The 23245-nt window shown below is 40.4% G+C and overlaps 1 non-coding gene across 1 annotated transcript; it reads left to right on the top strand.

The window, feature by feature from the left end:
• Positions 1-22190: 22190 nt before the first annotated feature.
• On the top strand, positions 22191-22297 carry LOC141654339 (small nucleolar RNA R71). Its single transcript, XR_012547899.1, has one exon. It is a non-coding gene; the product is annotated as a small nucleolar RNA R71 (small nucleolar RNA).
• The last annotated feature ends 948 nt before the right edge of the window (positions 22298-23245 follow it).

Below are 23245 nucleotides of genomic sequence, written 5' to 3'. Positions count from 1 at the left end.
GCTCCAACTTTTGCACCTCCTATGCATTATGGTTACCAGTTTAATCCTATTGTCTAGAGGGAGGATAGGATTCATGAGGGGATTAACACTCCCTTAACTAATAGGCGGTTCTAGGAGCAGATGGAGGACACTACTCTGTCTGAGGGGCATCAGTACAGTGGCACTTCGCCCAGTTACTACTCTACTCCTAGGGATGATAGTCACGCTCTTCATCTTTATAGTGTCACTCCAATAGAGTTTGGTCAGTTTACCCGTGACTATGGTGCTCTTGGTCGTCCTTTCTACTTCCTATCCGGCCTGATATGCTTGTTGGTGGTTTTGGGGATCAGTTTGGGGCCTCTACTTCTTAAAGAGGTCAGTTTCGTGCTCGCACCTCAGGGTATGGTGGTATGTTTGGTGCTTCTACTTCTGGGACAGCTGTTGCTTTTCGAGGGGGCCGTACTAGAGGTCGTGATGGACGTAGAGGCCGTGGTGGCCGTGTTGTTGATCTAAGGGTTGATGCTTTACTGAGGGGAAGTTGATGAGTATGATGAGGCCATCCATGGTATTGACACTGATGATGATGATGGAGATGAGCAGTAGTGACAGCTGGTCACTACATCCCCCACTTTGCAGCTGGTTTGGGCGAGCTTCTACTTTACAGCTGGTACTATCTTTCTTTGTACTTTCTTTTGTTGTATTATCTTTATGTTGTTAGTTATCCCCATATTCCCTTTGTTAGTGGTGTCCTCTAGGTTGTTGCTGTTGTTGGTATATTATGATTGTTGTACTGATCAAGGGGCATAATGAGGACACTGTGACATTTAGGTTTGGGGGAGTATTTATTTATGTTGTGTGTCTTTAATTATTGTTGTGTGTATTTAAAAAATATTAAAAAAAATTTAAAATTTAAAATTCAAAAACATGTTTTCCTTTATTTTAGGTCGAGTCTTGGTGAATTGAGAAGCAATGATGATAATTTGCATTGTTTATGCATTTGAATCCCAATACAGTTATACATGTACATTGTTTGATCCGTTATTTTTGAAAACAAAGCTCATAATTCAATTCTTGACCGTAATAATATGCCTTATGCTATGTAAATTTGACAAAATTATGTTGGTAAACCACTTAAATTTCTAAGGTCTATAGAGCTTCCTACGCCAGGAACATCAATAAACTTCTCTCATCGTCAATTAGGCTTAAGAGCGTGGTTCTCCTTGTGGAATATGTAATATCAAAGTGCATAAGTGCGACATTAGTTTCTCAATTTTTATGCATTCATATGCCTAAGTACATGAGGAAATGCGGTTCTTACCATTCAAATAAGCCTTACATTACCTTTTGTTTAGCCCGTTTCAAACCTTGTAGCCGTTTTATATTCCATTTAATAGCTACAGTCCAAGAATTTGCCTACGTTATCGGGACAGTCGCAGATGCTTCAGTTTCATGTTTATTTTTGTTACTTCAGTTAGGAATGATACTTTTATTGTCAAGTGGGTAGTAGCTTAATTTTTTGTAGCAATTGTGTTAATCTCTTATGATGAAAAAAAATGAAGCAAAAGAAGAAAAGAACAAAAAGAGACCGGAAAAAAAAGAGAAAAAGAAAGAATTGAAAACAAAAAAAAAAAAGATTGCTTCATTTGGTTTTGTTAAGAGATTATAAGGTGCTGTGGTAGAGTCTAATGCATTTTTGGAGAGTGATTCATTGTCTCTTGAGATAATTTTTCTAGTTGGGTTAATTTATGGTTATTATCATAGATTTTGTCTTTATTTTAGCGCTGCGACTACCGTCTTAGCCTCACATATCCATACGTGCTTTAGCACAAACAACTCCTATACCATTTCCCATTTTCCACCTTGTTGTCTTTGATACATGTACTTTTGTCTATATTATGGATGCACAATAATTGGATACAATTTTATCACATTAGATTGCATGCATGTTTCATAAGTTGAGTGAGTGTCTTAATTCTTTCTATCTTACATATAACTCACCCCTTATGAGTGCATGAGTGAATCCGACTTATTTTTCTGGCAAGTTTGAAATGTATTGGCCTGAATTATGGTATCATGTTACACCTTGAGATGAGCTGCGTTTTCTATTACCCATACTTTTGAATTTGTTTTATTGCCACAATTTGGTCGCTACTTTTTTATAGATATGGATAGCTTGGAATTTGTATGCACATCAACATTAACTGTGTGTTATTCATTCACCATTTGTATAATTGCTATTTTGTATTGTTTGTTTGCTTTGCTTAGGGACAAGCAAAGAATTGGTTTGGGGGAGTTCGATGAATCATATTTATATATACTTTTTATGACTCCCTTTAAGTTGTTTTTGATGCGGTTTTCATGCTAATTACGTTATTTATAGGCCTTTTACATTACAATATCGATACTGCCGCTACTTGGTGTTTAATCGCAGGAGTGACACATTTATGAAGTAAAATGAGTTTAGTGAAGCACCGCGGAATTGGCATGAGGGAATACACGAAGCATGGCACGGAAATCTAGAAGAGTGAAAGGTAAGAAGTGAGGATTGCACGAAAGAAAGCTGAGAAGAGTGCATACTCGACCGAGTTGACCTGTACTCGATCGAGTTAACGTGTACTCGATCGATTCTGATGTACTCGATCGAGTAACCTAATTCATTGAAGACTTTTCCGATATTTGCTAAAAGTTGTCTAGTTTGTAATATATATACTAAGCTTGTATTACGTTATTAGGGTACGCTTTATTTTACATTGGAACTTCTAAAACTCCTAAGTTTAGTACGCTATTGTTATTTCGGATCTACAATTCATTCAACATTCATTTGCTATGTTACTTTAATCATTCTTCAATTATTAATTCGATCAAGTGAATCTATTTGCTTAATTGCTTGATAAGGTTATTTTCAGTCGTTGGCCTATCAAAATAAATCCTATTCTCAACTATCTAGTAACTTGCAGTAAGAAAGGGTCGAATCCACAGGGAGGCGAGTTAATTATTCTAGTTGGTTTATATTTAAGTTCGTCTTAAAGGTAACCATTTTATGGGGTTTGTTTGTTTGATTTCTAATAACTAATTGCAATAAAATTAAATAAGACGTATTCAATAATATTAAAAGGTCTAGATATTAGGTTCACTAGGTAGTTATTCGGAGTGTGATTTAATTCATTGATAGAGCAACTTATGTCGTTTAAGATCATATGATCGGTCGATTCTAATATGTCCTTTAGATCTAACTTAACATGCGATTGCTATCATTAAGTTAATTCTATTCAGTTATTGTAGCCTGTACTAGTTTTAACCCGATCGGTGAGAATCCTAGTTTGCAACACTAGTTAATTCATCATGCAGAAACTAACCAACTAGATTCACAACATTTAACTTAACAACAAAGACGTTGTTTTAACCATCAATTCATAAATATAATCCCCTTCTAACAACCTAGATCCCCATTCACCCTAGATAATGAAATTAGCTACTCGTGATAAAGGGAATAACAACAATATGATTAACGAACAACATAATTAAAAGAATAATAAGATGAACAAAACAATAATTGAATAAACTCGAACTTGAATTAATAATAACTAAAGAAAGATTAGAGAGTACCGTAATTAAAGAGTACTTAGATCCGAAACAATAATTAATAAACTAAACCAAGAGTTTTCTAGGGTTTTAGAAGTAAAATAAAGCGTAAATAGATAAATTAATGCGTAAATAAACATAGTGTACGAATTGGGTATTTATAGTAAAACATAACTGACTTATGGAAATTGCGGAAAAGTTGCCAGCTCGATATGTACTCGATCGAGCCTATGTGCACTCGATCGAGTACACTACTTCCTCGATCGAGTTTTTGTGGGCTTGATCGAGTATCCACTCTGTTTCAGCGCTTTTCTTCGTGTTGTCTTCTTAACTTCTCTTCCTTTATTATTCTAGACTCATGTGCCATGCTTTGTGTATTCCTTCATGCCCACTCCGTGATGCCTAATTCATTCCTTTGCTCCTCAAATGCGTCATTCCTGCACACCAAATAGCGGATGTATTGACATTCTTAAATAAAAGGCATGTAATTAATATAAATTAGCACGAAAATCGAATCAAAAGTAGTTAAGGGAAGGCATAAATATGTAATAATTATGACTCATCATTGCTCTTCTTTAACACTTTAATTATGTCTCCTACTATTATTATTATTGTTAGTTCTCGTATCATGAGTAGCTAATTCCTTTATCTAGGGTATAGGGGATCTAGGTTGATTAGAAGGGGGTTAATGATTTAATTGTTAGTAACATTGCATGCATTATCATTTGATTATTGTTCTTATTCTAATTACTTGATTTAGGCCTGAATTGATAATTAGTCTAGCGAATTAATGCTTTTCCCGACCGGGTTAGAACTAATAAAGGCTACGATAATCAGATAGGCTAAGTTTATCGATAGCGATTGCATGATAAACTGAATCTAAAGTACATATTTGAATCGACCGATCATGTGGCCTTAGTTTATTCGATTGACCTTACAATTGATTAAAATACACCCCGGATAATTGACCTGGTGAACCCACTCCCTAGACCTTTTAATATTATTGTTTACATCGTTTATTTTATTGCAATTAGTCATTAGAAATCAACAAAACCAAACCTTCAAGAAAACGGTTACTTTAAGACTCTTTAAATATTAACCAACTACAAACTGAATATTACCGCCTCCATGTGGATTCGATAACTGTCTTGCCACTAGCTATTTGTTAGTAGTATTATAGGATTATTATGATTTAGATGACACGACTTTAGCCTTATCAGCGACCACCGTCGTGAGCTATACCCATGTTTTCAGCTATGAAACCCGATGCCGTAGCGAATTCAAGCACTATCTCCTCATCATTCGCTGCTACTGCCATCTGTAATCCGCCAACATCGTCCTCAACCACCACACACTATTCATTGCTCTCTAGCCGAACCACCTTGTGCCGCCAATGTTCCTCCACTTGGCGCTCTGGGTAATGGTGTTGGTGCTACACAGTGTTGATCGGCTGGCCTACTGAGTATAATAAAAAGAGAACGGATGAAGGAACTGGGTTTGACAATTTTGGCCCTCATTTAATGACCTGACAATTCTTTTATTTTGTTGTGCATCTTGTGTTTTGAGGGATGTGGTGTCTCCATTTGGCTGGAGTAAAAAATGATTGGTAACCACCATCTAAGGTTTTGGACTTCTAATTTTAAGACGACACTAGTATAGAAAACTGTAGAGTAGCAGGAGTAGTCAATAGATGAAAAACGCCATTTTATTTCTCTCCTTATTAGTTTAATTAGAAGTTAATTTAGTTCATTAATTCATTCTAAGTTATAATCTTTTGTAATTATCCTTCAAGATCTATCATTTCCATACTCAATTTAATCCATAGTTGGTATAATTTTTGTTTGTAATTTCTTTAAAGTTTTTTTTTTAGTGGTCGTGACCTCTTAGGAGGGTTTAGTTTTCGGTACTTGTCGTTAGGAGCACCTAGACCAAAACACAATTTATAACTTCACAAAAACCTCTACAATTAGTAAAAAGGCAAGTAAAGGTCAGATCCCAAGGGACGGGAATTGAGATTAGATTTTCAATTGCAACTAGCGGTGTCTAGGGGTGTCACAATTTGGGGTTTGAATAGAAGATCACTAAACTAAATAGCAATAAAAGTAAATAAGCAAGATGATTAAAAAGGGGTGTAAACAATTAATAAAAGGCACTAGGGTGTCATGGGGTCATAGGGGATTCATGGGAATTGATCATACAAACATATTCTCAAATTATAAGCAAGCAATTATTGTTGTGATGGATCGAGTTGGTTTATATCTTACAATCCTAGAAAAGTTTGGGTCCCGGAGCCGAATCGATTAGATTGTACAACACCTACAAGTCGACTTAGTCTTCCCTACTCAACTACATGCATGGTCTAATGAGACTCGAGTTGGTTTATGTCTTACAAGTCTCATTGAAAAGATAGGTGATGGGTAAAAAATGCAAGGATTCATAGGCTCGCATTTCATCAAACATAACATGTGCATGAGTTGAGATCACAACAAGCAAGCAAATAAACTACGAAAACATATTAATTTAAGCATGAATCATCCCCCATGTTGGTTTCCCCTAATTACCCATTAACCCTAGCTAAGGAAACTACTCACTCATTATCATGTTGAACATGCTAGCAAGGTTGTCAATCATACCAACAAAGTGAAACATGATGAATAAATGAAGATAATTAACAATAATTAAAAAGGGATTAAGAGAATTATACCTACTAATGATTCCAGTAATAAAGCAAAGAATAATAGAAGTACTTGATGATTGATTGGAAGGTTGTCAATCTCCCAATAATAACCCAAATAATCTTCAATTACCCAAAATGAAAGATTAACAAAAAGAGATTAAGGAAATGAGATTTGTATTAAGACTTGATTAAAAGTTGATTACAAGATTAAAGAGAGATTTGATTGATATTGACTACACTAAAGATTGCTAAGAAGAACATGCCTAGCTAATTAGACTAATGGGGTATTTATAGTGGGGATTAGGTACATAAATTAGGGTTTACTAAGGGCTTAAATGACGATTAAGTCCTTGAGGAATCGCCGGTCTCGAGAGAGACTCCGGTCTCCTTTTCGCCGGTCTTAGAAAAATATGCGCATCCTTCATTAAACAAGTAGAAGACGGATTAGCTGTTACACAATCCAAGCGTCCAGGGCACGGGACGGGCGGATTGTGGAGGTTCTGGACGGGCGTCCAGCTGAGGAAGACGCTCGGATTGCATGTGCTGGACGGGCGGATTGTGGGCAATCCGCTCGGATTGTCTGTCAGCTTCTTTCCTTCTTTTTTTCTTCATTTTTCTTCATATAATCCTTGAGGATTTCTTCGGGGATGCAAGGATCTTTTCTCATCATTGCCCATCTACTATAGTATGTACAAAGGCCTTCTAGTCTTGACTTCTCTTTGATGCTTGGTCATTGAATTCAATCAATTTAGCTCTATTTTGCCATGAAAATGCAAGGTTTGCACTCCTTTCTTACCAAGGAAACAAAACCTCAAAGAATATGTAAAAAAAAGGACGAAAGACAATAAATGACCCAAATATGCACTAAAAAGCATTGGAACGAGGCTAATTCGGGGACTAAATATGCTCAAATTATGGTCACATCAAATATCCCCAAACTGAACATTTGCTCGTCCCGAGTAAAGAGGTGACAAAGACTAGGACCGTTATTTAAACTAACCTAATAACATAGCCGATATGAGACAATTAGCGGGTCTCACTCCGCCCCTTCAACTCACAACAAGACAACCATGAGGTAGGATGCCTTCTTGCAAGGCAAGGTGGGTCTTGCCAAAATGGCGACACATCCAAGCATTAAAGCACACAAAATCAAGTAATGGATGCATCTACAAAAGAATAGCCACTTTCCTCATCTAAGTGGCGGAAATTATCTACAAGGGAAGCAATTCAAGGGTACACACTCCTTCATAGATGCAATTTCTTTAAACTACTAAGCCTAGAAGGATACCAATAAATCACCTCCAAGTTGTGTCAAGCTAGGGTACCTTTGTCCTCAATCGTTAAATGCTTTTGTCAAGAATAGACTCCCTATGGTGTTAGAAACACTGGAGGATCGCGGAATTCCCCCTCTTGCCTAGACAAGAAGAAGGGTCGTCCCCTCTCTACCATGCACAAAAATGGATACGATGGATAAAGGGATCGATAGTATTTGAGTTTCATTTGGGAATTTGCTTTTGTTGTTTGTTTTTCCCCCCAATTTCTTGTGGCATATAACATATGAGAACACTTTATTTTTGCCATTTCTTTTGATTTTTGGCATTTCAACACTTGACAACTTTTCAACTTTTTGCATTTTCTTTTGAACATTTTCAAAGTCACCCCATATGTAGTGAGGCTGCCTTATATTTGAAGCATAGGAGTTCTATTTTTGCTCCTCTTTTCTTTTGATGCATTCGCAATCTTTTTCTTTTCTTTTCTTTTCATTTCTTGAACTCAAATTTTGAACAATTTTTGTGCCCATTCCCTTTGATGACAAAATGTATGGTAGAACATGGATGAATGATGGTTGCATGGTTTCAAGGGTCACCTTGGAATAAACGGTAGCCAAGGAGTTATCACACCACAAGGTATACTTGACTAGGCCTTAATCCATGGGTCAAAGGATACTAGCATAACACATCCTAGGGTGTTTTACAAGTATTCTAACAAGCAAAGTCTTAAGAACAAAAAGCATCTACTAGGGCCTTATATACACTTGTCAAGCTTCCCAAATAGACGGTTTCACAAAATTTTTCTAACATGCAACTATATGCCATGATGCAACTAACATTTATACATCCTAATGCATATGCTTCTACCAACTAGTATGCCAAATAATCTAAATGCAATCCTAAATTCACATTGTTTATACCGTATCAATCAAAATAAATCCACGTAGTCATTAACATAGAGAGGAAAAAGGAGATTGGAAAGATCATACCATGCGGTCTTCAATATCCTCATGTCTCGGATGTGGCGTAGTCGATCAATGTGAACAAGGATAGAACAAACACAATATATACAACAATATATACAAGTCACATCCTTTTTAGAAAAATATATACAAGTATACACTACAAAGGAAATGAACTTGTTTTTGGTTTTTCAATTTTTTTTTTTATTTTTGAATAAAAGTTAAGTTAGAATTTCCCATCCCCACACTAATATGGGCATTGTGCTCAATAGCCAAAATGATAGGAAATTATGCAAGTATGATGCATGAGTTCTATACTAAATGCAAGCTATACTAATCTACACTACATGATGCATGGGTTTTTGTTGATGACGGAGAGCGTAATTTAGATTAACTCCCGTTGCGTATGCATGTACTTCCCCAAACCGAGATAGACATTATTTCTAATGTCTTTAATTTTGGGGTAGTTCATGCACACAAGATGCAATGCATGAAACTATATATTGTCATTTTGGATTTTCAAATGGGAACAATAAAAGAACACCTCAATGGGGCCGAGGTGTTAGTCCTCATGTTGCTAGGACTCTCCAAACTATGATCAAGATAAAATAAATAAAACAAAGAAAGAGGTAGACAAACCTCAAGAGGGTAGGAGCCTCCAAAGCTTGCTAGTCTTCCACCATATCATCATTGTCATCATTTTCCTCCATAGAAGTGGACTCATCTCCACTCCCCTCTTCACTTCCTTGCTCACTTCCTTCATCATCTTCATTTGCCTCTTCTTCTTCATCTACCTCTTCATCAACGCCCTCATCATCAACAACCTCATCTTCACCCGGTCTTTCACCCCTAGATGTACTTGGAAAGAAGACTTCCCTATCCGCCCAACTAGGCAAAGGACATGAAGGATCAAGTAGTCCTTGCTTAGCTAAATGAAGGAGGGGTGGATATTGGGCCAAGTATGCATCTACTCGATCATTATAAACTTGTTTGTGCATCTCTTGCATGAGTAGAGTCATGTAATCATTGCCCACTTCAACACCTTCGGGTTTGAACTCTTGATATTTGAATGGATAGGGTGGTGTGACAATGGAGGAGGAGGGCTCTTCAATTTCGCCCCTTTGTTGACGGATGATGTACTCGGCGCCCTTTGAGAGTGGAAGTAGGTAGTTTGTTCGATGAGCACTCAAGCGGCAAATCTTGGAAGGCAAAGTGAAAGATATAGCATCATTGGTGAGCCACCCATAGTTGGTGTCAAGAGGATTATGGTTGACCCACTTGTACTTGTTAATCATGGCATCCATGTCAATGAGATGACCCCCTTTGATCGCCACATACTTGTTATCCTTGTTGAAACTTGCGTCAAAGTGCTTGGCCAAGAGAGTAACTAGACCTCCATTTACGATAAAAGCGGTGCCTTCCTTTCCACAATCAATATTGAGCCATCTTTCCACCAAAAGCCTTAGAGCATTGTAAGGCTTGGTGAATTCCCTTCCGACATTTAAGGCCGACTCAAGTAGAACACAATCGAGTTTTGTAAAGTTATTAGTGTCTTTTCTTGCAATTATAGTATTCCCGATGACCTTGTGCCACACTCTAATGCCCGGATGGTGGACTAATAGAGCGACAAGCATGAAAGTTCTCAAATTTCTTCCCGGAAATCGCCTCCCAAAGAGGAGCGGGGTCATACTTTTCGGGCTTCTTGTGATAATAAGGTGTATCACTAAGACCTAACGCTTTACTAAAAACATCAAAGGTGATGCGCCTATTCACATTGGCAAGGCGAACCTCGGTGTATGTTCTAGTCTCTACCTTAGTCACTTTCAATGAACTTAAGAATTCCAAGGTAAGGGAGGGGTATGTCAATTCCCTTGTAGTAAACAATTTTCCCAACCCCATGGCTTCAAAGAAGACTCTTTTTTGTTCAAAGACACCCAATTTGTTCAAGGTATCTTCACATATGAATTTGGTGGGTAGGATGGTTTTCTTAGCATACTTGGCAAATGTATCCCTATGGGAGTCGGAAATGAAAATTACCTCCGGATAGTTTGATAATTGAGCAATTTCCGGAGTTGTTGTTGCTTCCAAGGGAGGATCTTGTTGTTGTTGAACTTCCAAGTTTGCATTAGCAACCACCAGAGCCATTGAAGCTTTCTTTGCTTGAAGGCTTTGTTGCGTTTTTGAGAGTGCCTTTGCCTTGAGTGCCTTTGTTGCTCCTTTTGTTCTTGACATTAATGATTATACCAAGAAAAGATTGAAAATCTTCAATTTCCAATTATACCCAAATCGATTTTAAGATGAAAGGACTTGCCTTTGTATTTCAAAAATCGACTCAAAGGTTGAAGATTTTGGCGCTTGGATTGATTATTGTTACAAAAGGAGTGATTGATTGTTGTTGTAAGGAAGTTTGGATTTGATTTTGTTGAATTTGGTTGAGGAAATATTGTTTTTGGTGATGGAGAGGATGAGGGTTTTGGGGTTTTGGGGTTTTGGGGTTTTTGGGTAGTGTTTGAATGTATGAATGAATGAAATGAATGTGGGAAGGGGTATTTAAAACACCCGAAATTTTCAAAACTGCAGGGGGAAGACGAGCGGATTCCCGTCGGGACGCTCGGATTCTGCTCAATTTGGCTTCAGGAAATCTCGCCTAAAGACGAGCGTCTTTCAGAGAAGACGAGCGGATTCTGCAAGTAAGACGAGCGGATTCCCTTAAAGACGAGCGGATTCTCATTGATGAATTTTCTTAATCCGCACCGGCAAAAAGACGAGCGTCTTCCCGCACGACACGAGCGGATTCGTTGATTTGTGAGCGTCTTCTCTGCTGGGACGCTCGGATTCTCTAACAGACCAATATTTTCAATTTTGCAGCTCATTTGGATGGACGGACTCTTCCATAGACGCTCGGATTCCCACAAGACGAGCGGATTACCCATAAGGACGCTCAGATTCCTCCTGGTCTACCCGGATTCAGTTCCATCCGTGCACTTGCATATCCCGTGTCATTTTCATTCTTCAAATCCCGTGTTCTTCATTGTAGGGGCACTACGAAGGCATGAATAGCCTAGGCAATTGCTATCCCTACACTAAGTTGAAGCACTACACATCAATAAAATCATTAGTCCCTCCCTCTCTTCTCTCAAAAATGATAAATATATTGAACAAGGCATAAAAAATCCAAAAATGACAAAAATACAATGTAAGAATTAAAATGCAAGTTAGGGAGTTATAAATATTTACAAATGGTGGTTTGGAGAGGACTCCACCAAACTCTCATCCTTATAGAGATGTCATGGGGGCATGTTCAAGGTGTTGTTGATGTTACTCAACACCTTGAAGAAGTAGTCAAAAGCTTGTTCATTACCATGATAAAGATCCTCAATAGATCTTCGTACTTGTTGTCCTTCATGTTGGTCTCGATCGATAGCATTACCAATGTAGGGATTGAAAATCCCTTCAAACTCATCGTCCCAAAGACCGCAAACTTCATCTACTTGATCATTAAAGATCTCTTGAGTTGATAGAGACAACTCTCCCACTTTCTTGTTTTGGCCAACAAAGCCATCTTCTTTACTTGTCATGGATGAGCTTTTTAAGCTCTCTTTGTTGTTAATCTCTTGCTCTTTGAATGGAGCATCATCAATTTTCTTCTTCCATTGGAATTCCGACTTCTTCCTATCATCCTTACGACTATAATGATCAACCATAAAACATGGTTCATGCAAACGGGGAGCTCTCATGGTCTTGTCAAGATTGAAAGTTATGCTCTCATCTCCCACTTCTAGAGTGAGCTCTCCATGCTTCACATCTATCACCGCACCCGCGGTGTGTAAGAAAGGTCTACCTAGAATGATTGGAATATTAGAGTCTTCTTCCATGTCAACAATGACAAAGTCCACCGGGATGAAAAATTCCCCAACTCTTACGGGAATATCTTCCCATACCCCTAATGGTGTCTTCGTCGATCTATCGGCCATTTGGAGTGTGATATTGGTGCATTTAAGCTCTCCCATCCCTAACCTTTTACTCACCGAGTACGGCATAACACTCACACTAGCCCCTAGATCACATAAGGCTTTGTTGATCGTGGTGTCACCAATGGTACACGGTATTGAGAAGCTTCCCGGATCTTTAAGTTTTGGAGGTGAACTCCCTTGAAGGATTGCACTACTCACCTTAGTGAAGGCGATAGTTTCAAGCTTCCGGATCAACTTCTTTTTCGTAAGGATGTCTTTCATGTACTTTGCATAGGCCGGCACGTGATTGATTAATTCCGTGAAAGGAATTGAGACTTCCAAATTCTTCACAATTTCCATAAATTTTCCAAGTTGGTCATCAAATTTGGGCTTGGCTTGACGACTTGAAAAAGGAAGTCTAATCACAATGGGCTCCTTCTCCTTGGCCTTATCTGCACTTTTCTTTGAAACTTGTTCTTTTGATGGTTCTCCACCTTTGGAGTTTTGCACAACTTCTTCTTTGTCACTAGGTTCCACCACTTCATCCTCAACTTGCTTCTTCGGTGCTTCATACCTTGTACCACTTCTCAAGTGAATGGCACTAACCGTTTCATGTCTTGGGGGATTACTTTGAGGTGGTAATTGCCCCTTTTGTCTTTGTGAGCTTGAAGATGCTAGTTGAGTCAGTTGGGTTGTAATACTCCGTATTTATAAGTCTTGGGGTACTCTATCGAGTAGGCCTTACTCTGTCGAGTAAGGGTAAGTTGCGTTTTAGAAAAGTTTCTGACCTGTTGGGTACTCGATCGAGTAGTCAGGTACTGATCGAGTAGGGGGTACTCGATCGAGTATCCTTGGGTACTCGATCGAGTAACCTTTTTTACTGGGAATTTTCTCGGGTTTTGTTAAATATGCGATTAAGGTATATAAGCTTTGTCGTCATTATTCTAAATCACTTTTGCAAAACCTAAATTACTGTTTAAGAGAGAAAGCAAGCAAGTTCATCTTCCGAATCGCATTATTAGCAATCCCTGAGTTTGGAAGGTCGGTTCTTAGCATTGATTATACCGTTGAGTTCCTTGCGTCGAGGGTAAGATCTATGTACCCTTTTCATTGTCTTTCCTTTGATTTGGTTAAACCCTAATTTAGAGATTTGGGGGTTTTATGTGTAGTATGTGATTTGGTAGCCTTTATGTGTTGTATGATAGGAGGAGGGTTCATAGAAGAAGCTTTTGATTCAAAGAAGAGAGACCGTCGATTGTGTGCTTACCGCAGGGATTTCCTACTCGCATTAGTCCCATAATGGGATATTGGTTGATGTGTTGAGATTAATTGTTGATGTAATAATTGTATTGTGACGGTTGTGATTGTGATTGTGATTGTAATCAGAATCTGTGGTTCTTGAGGCGTGTCCTCGGGAGTGGGGTCACTTGCGGGAGTGACTTCACGCCCTAGTTTCGCCTTCTGTGGAACCCGCCACCGAAGGGATGTGCACATTAATGGACAGGGTTATCGCTCACTATGTGGAGCGGGGATTTGGTTGGTACGTCCGCGGTCCCCACCTGGCGGGGTGGTCCAAAGGACGATCGGATTGAGATGATTGGATTTGGCTTGATTGTGTGTGTGTGACGCTTAAGTCATGCTGTTTATCTTGTTGTTGGTATATATTGAATTGTGTGATTAGTACTTGACCCCTGTTGTTTTGTAAACTGCGGTGATCCATTCGGGGATGGTGAGCAGATATTGAGCAGGTATTGAGATGAGTACTGGGATAGCTGGGATGGCCACGACATGATGATAGGAGTCTTCCGCTGTAGCTTATTAGTTATTTACATTTCAGTTAGAACAGTCAGTTTGAGAACATGTATCGTACTTTTGGTTTGGTTTTGAGAATTGTAACTCTTCGCTAAGTATTTATAATTAAACGTTGTTTCTTCATTGTTTATTTGATTATCATACCTCGGGCAACCGAGATGGTAATGTCTTCATACCTGAGTGGTCCTGGTAAGGCACTTGGAGTATGGGGGTGTTACAAATGGTATCAGAGCGATGATCCTGAAACCTGTAACCAATGAACCTAATGAACATAGGGAGTCAACTAAAATGAACCCGGGGTAAAAGTTGTAGGAGCTAATGCAAAGGCTTGGGAGACGTCCTAAAGTCGCGAAGTCGCCCTACAATTTTGAACCGGTCACATGGGGGGAGTATTTGTCGAGTCGTATGTGTGTTTGGTTAACTTGTGTAAGAATGTGATGAAGTGTGTGTGTGATTGTTGGATGTTGAAGTAGAAAGTTGAGAATGTGAAAGAAAAGTGATGATATATGGGAACTTGTTGATGGAATGATAACATGTTGGATGTTTTACAATGTGGCGTTTAATAACATGATGAAATGATCTCGTAGATCGTATGAAAAGATGCGTAACATGTTTAGTTATGATATAATGCTGTTTTATAAAGTTTAGCATGTTAGCATATGATATAGCATGCGGGTAGCGTTTCTGAATTGGCATGACTCGATCGAGTGGGACTGACTCGATCGGGTGGGTTTTTGACGATTTTGAGTCCAGAATCGAGTTTTGGGGTACTCGATCGAGTAACTAGGGGTACTCGATCGAGTAGGGGGTCACTCGATCGAGTAGGCTACTCGGTCGAGTAGGTAAGAGATCAGAAGGTCTGTTTGGGGTCTGATGTTTGGGTACTCGATCGAGTATGTTGGTCACTCGATCGAGTAGCCCGTTACTCGATCGAGTATGTTTGGACACTCGATCGAGTGGGTTCTGGGCAGCGTGTTTTCGTGTTTTGAGGTTTAGTACGTGTGTTTATGTCTACCCTTTCTTACATATAGTTTCAAGATGCCGCCCAAGAAGACTGCTTTGTATGCGAGAGCTGGGCTTATGAACATAGATGACATCGTTAAGATGTTGGAGCATCAGGATGCTCTCACTGAGGCTTTAAAGACTGTGGGGAAGGATAAGGATAAGGATAAGGAGAAGGAGAAGGAGGTTGATCATTCTAAAATCAGCCTCTATATCGCGAGGTTTAACCCGAAAGAGTAGAAGGGAGTTGGGGAGCCTAACCTTCTTGACAGTTGGCTGAGAGAGATGGAGAACATATTAGATTTGGTTCACCGTCCCGATGAGATGAGAGTGGAACAGTGCGCGTTCTATCCGAGGGAGGCAGGTGCAAGTGGTGGGATACAATGAAAGTGAGTGCTAAGGAGATATATACAAACCAAGGGTTACCCGCTATACCTTGGGAGGAGTTTCGTAGGGGGTCGTGAGGAAGGAGTTTGTACCGGAAACATGTGAGGAGTAAGTTGAGGGAAGAGTTCGACGGTTTAAGATGACCGCCGAGATGTCTGTGGCCGAGTACTACAGAGGCAATTCAATGAGAAGTCTAGGTATCTGAGGATATGGGTTTGAGTGAGGAGAACCTGGCGTTGAGGTTTGAGAGGGGGTTGACCCCTAAGATTATTGTTAAGTTACCCGTGGGAGTCCTTACCGATGTTAAGGAAGCTTATGAGAGGGCTGGGAAAGCTGAGAGGTTGGTGGAGATGGCTCAAGAGAGGTTAGGTGGTGAGAAGAGGAAGTCCGAGAGCGAGGGTGGTGGCCAATCTAATCACAAGAAAGGCAACCACAATCGGTCCAAGGGATTTTCTTCGGGTCGTGGTTCATCTTTGGGGCTTCCTTTGGGCGTGGCCGTGGAAGTGTGAGTAATAGTTGGGGAGTGACTTGCTATAGCTGTGGTGGTGTAGGCCACAAGAGACATGAGTGCACAAGTGCACCGGATCTTTCCGAGACTCGCACAGAGCTTCATGAGCAAATGCACCGGGCCGGATCATGGCCAAACCGGGAAGTCGAGTTACCAGAGGGGAGGCAACCGCAACGGCGGTAATTCTTATCAGAAACCACCAACGAACAACAACAACAATCAAGGGTCGGGTGCTAAGCCGACCACATCACCAAGATCTTGTCCCGGGAGGTGGGCGTAAAACCAAAGGCAAGTTATTCATGATGGAGAAGAAAGCAGCCGAGGAAGATGCGCACGTTATCACCGGTACATTCCTTGTTAATGGTATTCCTACCTTTGTTTTGTTTGATTCGGGGCTTCTCGATCGTTTGTGTCTTCGAGTCATGTTAAACATTGGGTTTGAGGGTATATGAGTCTCATTAGTGAGAGAGTTTTTATACCTTCGGGTGAGTCCGTATCATGTGGGAGATTGTTTAGAGATGTATCTATGATAGTTGGGCAAGTTGATCTACCCGTAGACTTGCTAGAGTTTCCTTTTGACGGTTTTGAGATGATAGTCGGGATGGATTGGTTAGGAAAGTATAAAGCTAAGATAGACTGTCATCAAAAGAAAGTGTCTTTAAGAGGTCCTAAGGGTGTTAGTGTGTCTTATCGTGGGTTTCTAGTCAAACCCAAAGTTAAGTTGATTGCAGCTGTCACCTTGAAGTCTTATCTGAGGAAGGGATGTCCTTTGATCTTGTGCCATGTGAGAGATGACCGGATAGAGAGTCCGACAGTTGATGAGATACCAGTGGTGGGAGAGTTTGCAGATGTTTTTCCAGAGGAGATTCCGGGGTTGCCACCAAAGAGGGAGATAGATTTCACCTTTGAGTTAAAACCAGGGACGGGGCCAATCTCTAAGGCACCGTACCGTATGGGTCCTAAGGAGATGGAGGAGCTTAGGAAGCAGTTGGATGATTTGATAGAGAAGGGATACATTAGACCAAGTGTATCGCCGTGGGGAGCACCAGTTCTTTTTGTGAAGAAGAAAGATGGGAGTTTGAGGTTGTGCATAGATTATAGGGAGCTGAACCGAGTGACGATAAAGAACAAGTATCCTTTGCCAAGGATAGATGACCTGTTTGATCAGTTGAGTGGTGCATCAGTCTTTTCTAAGATTGATTTGAGGTCGGGGTACCATCAGGTGAAGATTAGAGAGGTGGACATACCAAAGACAGCTTTCACGTCGAGGTATGGCCATTATGAGTATGTGGTGATGCCGTTTGGGTTGTCTAATGCACCTAAGTGTTTATGGATTTGATGAATAGAATCTTCGACGCTTCTTGGACCAGTTTGTAGTGGTATTTATCGATGACATCTTAGTCTACTCTAAGAATAAGGAGGAGCATGAGGAGCATCTGAGGATCGTGTTGCAAACTTTGAGGGATCATGAGTTGTATGCTAAGCTATCCAAGTGTGAGTTCTGGTTAGAGAAAGTTGTTTTTCTGGGGCATGTGATCTCTAAAGATGGGGTAGCTGTGGATCCGGCGAAGATAGAAGCAGTGACAAAGTGGGAAGCACCAAAGAATGTTGCCGAGGTTAGAAGTTTCTTGGGTTTAGCTGGATACTACAGACGGTTCGTGAAGGATTTCTCCAAGATAGCTAGACCTATGACAGCGTTGATGAGGAAAGAGAACAGGTTTCGTTGGGATGAGAGTTGTGAGACGGCGTTCCAAACATTAAAGGAGCGTTTGACCACAGCTCCTGTCTTAGCATTGCCTGAAGGGACCGAGAACTTTGAGGTTTATACAGATGCCTCGAAGAATGGGTTGGGATGTGTGTTGATGCAGAATGGTAAAGTGATTGCCTATGCTTCTAGGCAATTGAAGCCTTATGAGGAGAACTACCCTACTCATGATCTGGAGTTGGGGGCTGTGGTGTTTGCTCTCAAGATTTGGAGACATTACCTTTATGGAGCGACCTTTAAGGTATTTTTCCGATCACAAGAGTCTCAAGTACATCTTCACTCAGAAGGAGTTGAACATGAGACAGAGGAGGTGGATGGAGCTGATTGGCGATTATGACATGGAAATCATCTACCATGAAGGGAAGGCCAATGTTGTAGCTGATGCTTTGAGTAGGAAGAGTGTACATTCTTCTCGTGTACAAATCTATCTTTGATGAGGCCGAGAGATGAGGTAGCGAGCTTTGGGATACATATGATGCGAAAGGAGATGCCATGGGTGATATGACAAAGACAAAATGGAGTTTTATGATGATATTCGAGGTAAGCGGCGTTGGATCCTAAGATAGTGGAGTGGAGAGTCGGAGTAGAGAAAGGGACAAAGTCCCGGTTTTCTATTCATAGAGATGGTAGTTTGAGGTTTGATGGTAGGTGGTGTGTTCCTAATGATGAGGAGTTGAAAATGACTATCATGACAGAGGCACATTGTACACCTTATTCAAGACATCCGGTGGTGACAAGCTATACAAGGATTTGAAGAAAACGTTTTGGTGGCCTGGGATGAAGAAAGAGACTGAGTTTGTGTCCCGTTGTTTGACATGCCAGAGAGTTAAAGGGGAACAATGACGACCACAAGGTAAGATTCAGTCTTTAGAGGTACCTGAGTGGAAGTGGGAATCCATTTCCATGGATTTTATCGTGGTTTTGCCAAAGAGTCAACAAGGTAACAACATGATTTGGGTAATAGTGGATCGACCGACCAAGTCACCACTTTGTTCCAATGAAAGATACATGGACTAAGGCACAATTGGCTATGGCCTATCGAAAGAACGTGCTTAAGTTACATGGAGTCCCTAAGGACATAGTGTCCGACAGAGATGCGAGATTTATATCGAGGTTTTGGAAAGAGTTGCAGAATCGTTGGGAACAACTTTGAAGATGAGTACAAAGATTTCATTCTCGCGACGACAGGCAGACGAGAGAACAATTAAGACTCTTGAGGATATGTTGCGAGCTTGTGTGATGGATTTTGGTGGTAGCTGGGAGCAGAGGTTGGACTTGATAGAATTTTCTTACAATAACAGCTATCACACTAGTATTGGTATGGCACCTTTTGAGGCTTTGTATGGGAGAAGATGTAGGAGTCCAATCTGTTGGGACGATAGTCTTTGAGGCAAAGTGGTTTTAGGACCGTAGATGGTGGAACAGATTAAGATGATCAGGGAAAGGATGAGAGCAGCTCAGGATCGACAAAAGAGTTATGCAGATCTACATCGCCGGGATATAGAGTTTCAGGTTGGGGATAAGGTTCTTCTGAAAGTGTCTCCTATGCGTGGGGTTATGAGATTTGGGAAGAAAGGCAAGCTAAGTCAGAAGTTTATCGGTCCTTATGAGATCTTAGAGCGAGTTGGAGAGGTTGCTTATCGTCTGGCTTTACCTGCTGCATTAGAGAGAGTGCATAATGTGTTTCATGTATCGCAGCTGCGGAAGTATGTGAGTGACCCGTCACATGTGTTAGAGGCCGAGAACTTAGAGCTAGATGAGTCCTTATCATATCTTGAGGTGCCTAAACAGATTCTAGACCGAAAGGTTAGAAAGATTAGGAGTGGTGAGACAGTTCTGCTCAAGATCCTTTGGTCTAACCACGAGACCGAGGAAGCTACATGGGAGCCAGAGGAGGCTATGAAAGAGCGTTACCCTTTCCTTTTTGATCAGGTATGTATGGTTACGGGGAAGTAACCTTGTTTCTTTTAGGGGGGTAGGAGATGATCGCGAACAGTTTTAAGAGTTTTATACCCCTTTTATATGTTGTGTTGGGATGTTTGTCTGGATGAGTTGGGTTAGTAACATGTTTTATGTTGAATTTTGTATGGTTGTTGAGTCGGGAATGTTATGGGAGTACCTTTGTTTAGTAGTAGTTTGAACTTCGGGGACGAAGTTCCTTTTAAGGAGGGAAGACTGTAATACTCCATATTTATAAGTCTTGGGGTACTCTATCGAGTAGGCCTTACTCTGTCGAGTAAGGGTAAGTTGCGTTTAAGAAAAGTTTCTGACCTGTTGGGTACTCGATCGAGTAGTCCGGGGTACTGATCGAGTAGGGGGTACTCGATCGAGTATCCTTGGGTACTCGATCGAGTAGCCTTTTTACGGGAATTTTCTCGAGTTTTGTTAAATATGCGATTAAGGTATATAAGCTTTGTCGTCATTATTCTAAATCACTTTTGCAAAACCTAAATTACTGTTTAAGAGAGAAAGCAAGCAAGTTCATCTTCTTAATCGCATTATTAGCAATCCCCGGAGTTTGGAAGGTCAGTTCTTAGCATTGATTATACCGTTGAGTTCCTTGCGTCGAGGGTAAGATCTATGTACCCTTTTCATTGTCTTTCCTTTGATTTGGTTAAACCCTAATTTAGAGATTTGGGGGTTTTATGTGTAGTATGTGATTTGGTAGCCTTTATGTGTTGTATGATAGGAGGAGGGTTCATAGAAGAAGCTTTTTGATTCAGCAGTAGAGACCGTCTGATTGTGTGCTTACCAGGTAGGATTTCCTACTCAGTATTAGTCCCATAATGGGATATTGGTTGATGTGTTGAGATTAATTGTTGATGTAATAATTGTATTGTGACGGTTGTGATTGTGATTGTGATTGTAACTGCTGTCTGTGGTTCTTGAGGCGTGTCCTCGGCTGAGTGGGGTCACTTGCGGGAGTGACTTCACGCCCTAGTTTCGCCTTCTGTGGAACCCGCCACAGAAGGGATGTGCACATTAATGGACAGGGTTATCGCTCACTATGTGGAGCGGGGATTTGGTGGGTACGGCTGCGGTCCCCCACTGGCAGGGCTGGTCCAGTGGACAGTCAGTGATTGAGATGATTGGATTTGGCGTGATTGTGTGTGTGTGACAGTTAAGCTGTCTGTTTATCTTGTTGTTGGTATATATTGAATTGTGTGATTAGTACTGACCCCGGTGTTGTTTTGTAAACCTGCGGTGATCCATTCGGGGATGGTGAGCAGATATTGAGCAGGTATTGAGATGAGTACTGGGATAGCTGGGATGGCCACGACATGATGATAGGAGTCTTCCGCTGTAGCTTATTAGTTATTTACATTTCAGTTAGAACAGTCAGTTTGAGAACATGTATCGTACTTTTGGTTTGGTTTTGATAATTGTAAGTCTTCGCTAAGTATTTATAATTAAACGTTGTTTCTTCATTGTTTATTTGATTATCATACCTCGGGCAACCGAGATGGTAATGTCTTCATACCTGAGTGGTCCTGGTAAGGCACTTGGAGTATGGGGGTGTTACATGGGTTTCCAACATTTTGGTGTGGGCTAGGATGTTGTTGATGGTGATTTCCTTTGCTTGACTATCCTTTTGCATTTGAGTGAAAAACTCTTGTTGATTCTTTTGCATTTGGAGGACCGCTTTTTGAACATCAAAACCTTGGTCATTTTGTTGATTCTATGGAGTTTGATTTTGGTAACCTTGGTTTTGGTTGTAAAAGGGTCTTTGATTTTGGTTTCTCATTGTAGGTGGGGTGTATGTTGGTTGAGGGTTTTGAATATTTTGGCTTTTGTATGAGAGATTTGGGTGGAATTTGGTGTTTTCATTGTAATAGTTGGAGTAAGGGGTACCACTCTTGTATGCTTGAAAAGCATTCACTTGTTCATTTGTTCCCCTACATTCACTTTGGTCATGTACCAAAGTTCCACAATTCTCACATATCTCACTTGGGATTGATGAAGATGCCGTCATGGCATTGACATGATGCTTTGGTGATTTTGAGGCTTCTTCAAGTTTAGCCATAGCTTTTTCAAACTTCAAATTTATGGTATCAATATGAGAACTAAGTTGAGCACCCAATTGAGTAATGGAGTCCACTTCATGCTTTCCTCCTCTAGTAGCCTTGCGAGGTCTACTATATTGTGAATTATGGACCACCATTTCCTCAATCTTGTTCCAAGTTTGATTGTCGTCAACTTCGGTGAACATACCATTTGATCCCATGTTGAGAATGTTTCTTGAGTCTTCATAAAGACCGTTCCAAAATTGTTGTACCAAGAACCACTCGCTAAGTCCATGATGAGGACATGAGCGACAAATTCCCTTGATTCGCTCCCAAGCTTCATACAAAGATTCTTCATCTCTTTGCTTAAAGCCCGTGATTTGAGCTCTTAGCATGTTAGTCTTTTCCGGTGGGTAGAACTTTTTGTAGAAAGCTAGAGCCAATTTCTTCCAAGAATCAATTCCGAGAGTAGCCTTATCAAGGCCTTTCAACCATTGTTTTGCGGTGCCAATTAGAGAAAAAGGAAATAAGACCCATCGAATTTGGTCTTGAGTTACACCGGTTTGTGAGATCGCATCACAATAGTCACAAAAAGCCTCCATGTGAGAGTGAGGGTCTTCACTAGGCATCCCCCAAAATTGGCTTCTTTCGACTAATTGGATAAATGCGGATTTGCCAATGAAATTTCCGGTTAAGTGTTGTGGTGTGGGAGTACCATTGGGTAGGTTCTCCTCGGTTGGTACGGAATGTGATGAAAATTTAGGCATTGTGGGTTGATTTTGTGTTGGGTTCTCCTCACCTTCTCTTGCAAAAGGGTTGATGAACTCAATAGTGTTTGGTTGAATAACCTCACCAATACCTCTCAAAGTTCTTCTAGCAAGTCTTCTATTGTTTGTCAAAGTCCTTTCAATTTCGTGATCAAAGGGTAACAAGTTACCTTGTGATCTTCTAGACATGAAAAATATCAAACAACTTGAAAACAATTAGAACAAACCTTGAGGAGTTTTACTTCCCCAAGGCAAAGAAAGACACAACTAATAACAATCTAAGAAAATCTAAATCAAGTTAACACCATCCCCGGCAACGGCGCCATTTTTGGTCGTGACCTCTTAGGAGGGTTTAGTTTTCGGTACTTGTCGTTAGGAGCACCTAGACCAAAACACAATTTATAACTTCACAAACAACTCTACAATTAGTAAAGAGGCAAGTAAAGGTCGGATCCCAAGGGACGGGAATTGAGATGAGATTTTCAATTGCAACTAGCGTTGTCTAGGGGTGTCACAATTTGGGGTTTGAATAGAAGATCACTAAACGAAATAGCAATAAAAGTAAATAAGCAAGAT

Source organism: Silene latifolia, chromosome 4 (genome assembly GCF_048544455.1).
Source record: "Silene latifolia isolate original U9 population chromosome 4, ASM4854445v1, whole genome shotgun sequence".
Classification (NCBI taxonomy): Eukaryota; Viridiplantae; Streptophyta; class Magnoliopsida; order Caryophyllales; family Caryophyllaceae; genus Silene; species Silene latifolia.
The sequence above is the reverse complement of the archived record's forward strand: the minus strand, read 5'-3'. Positions and strand labels throughout refer to the sequence as shown.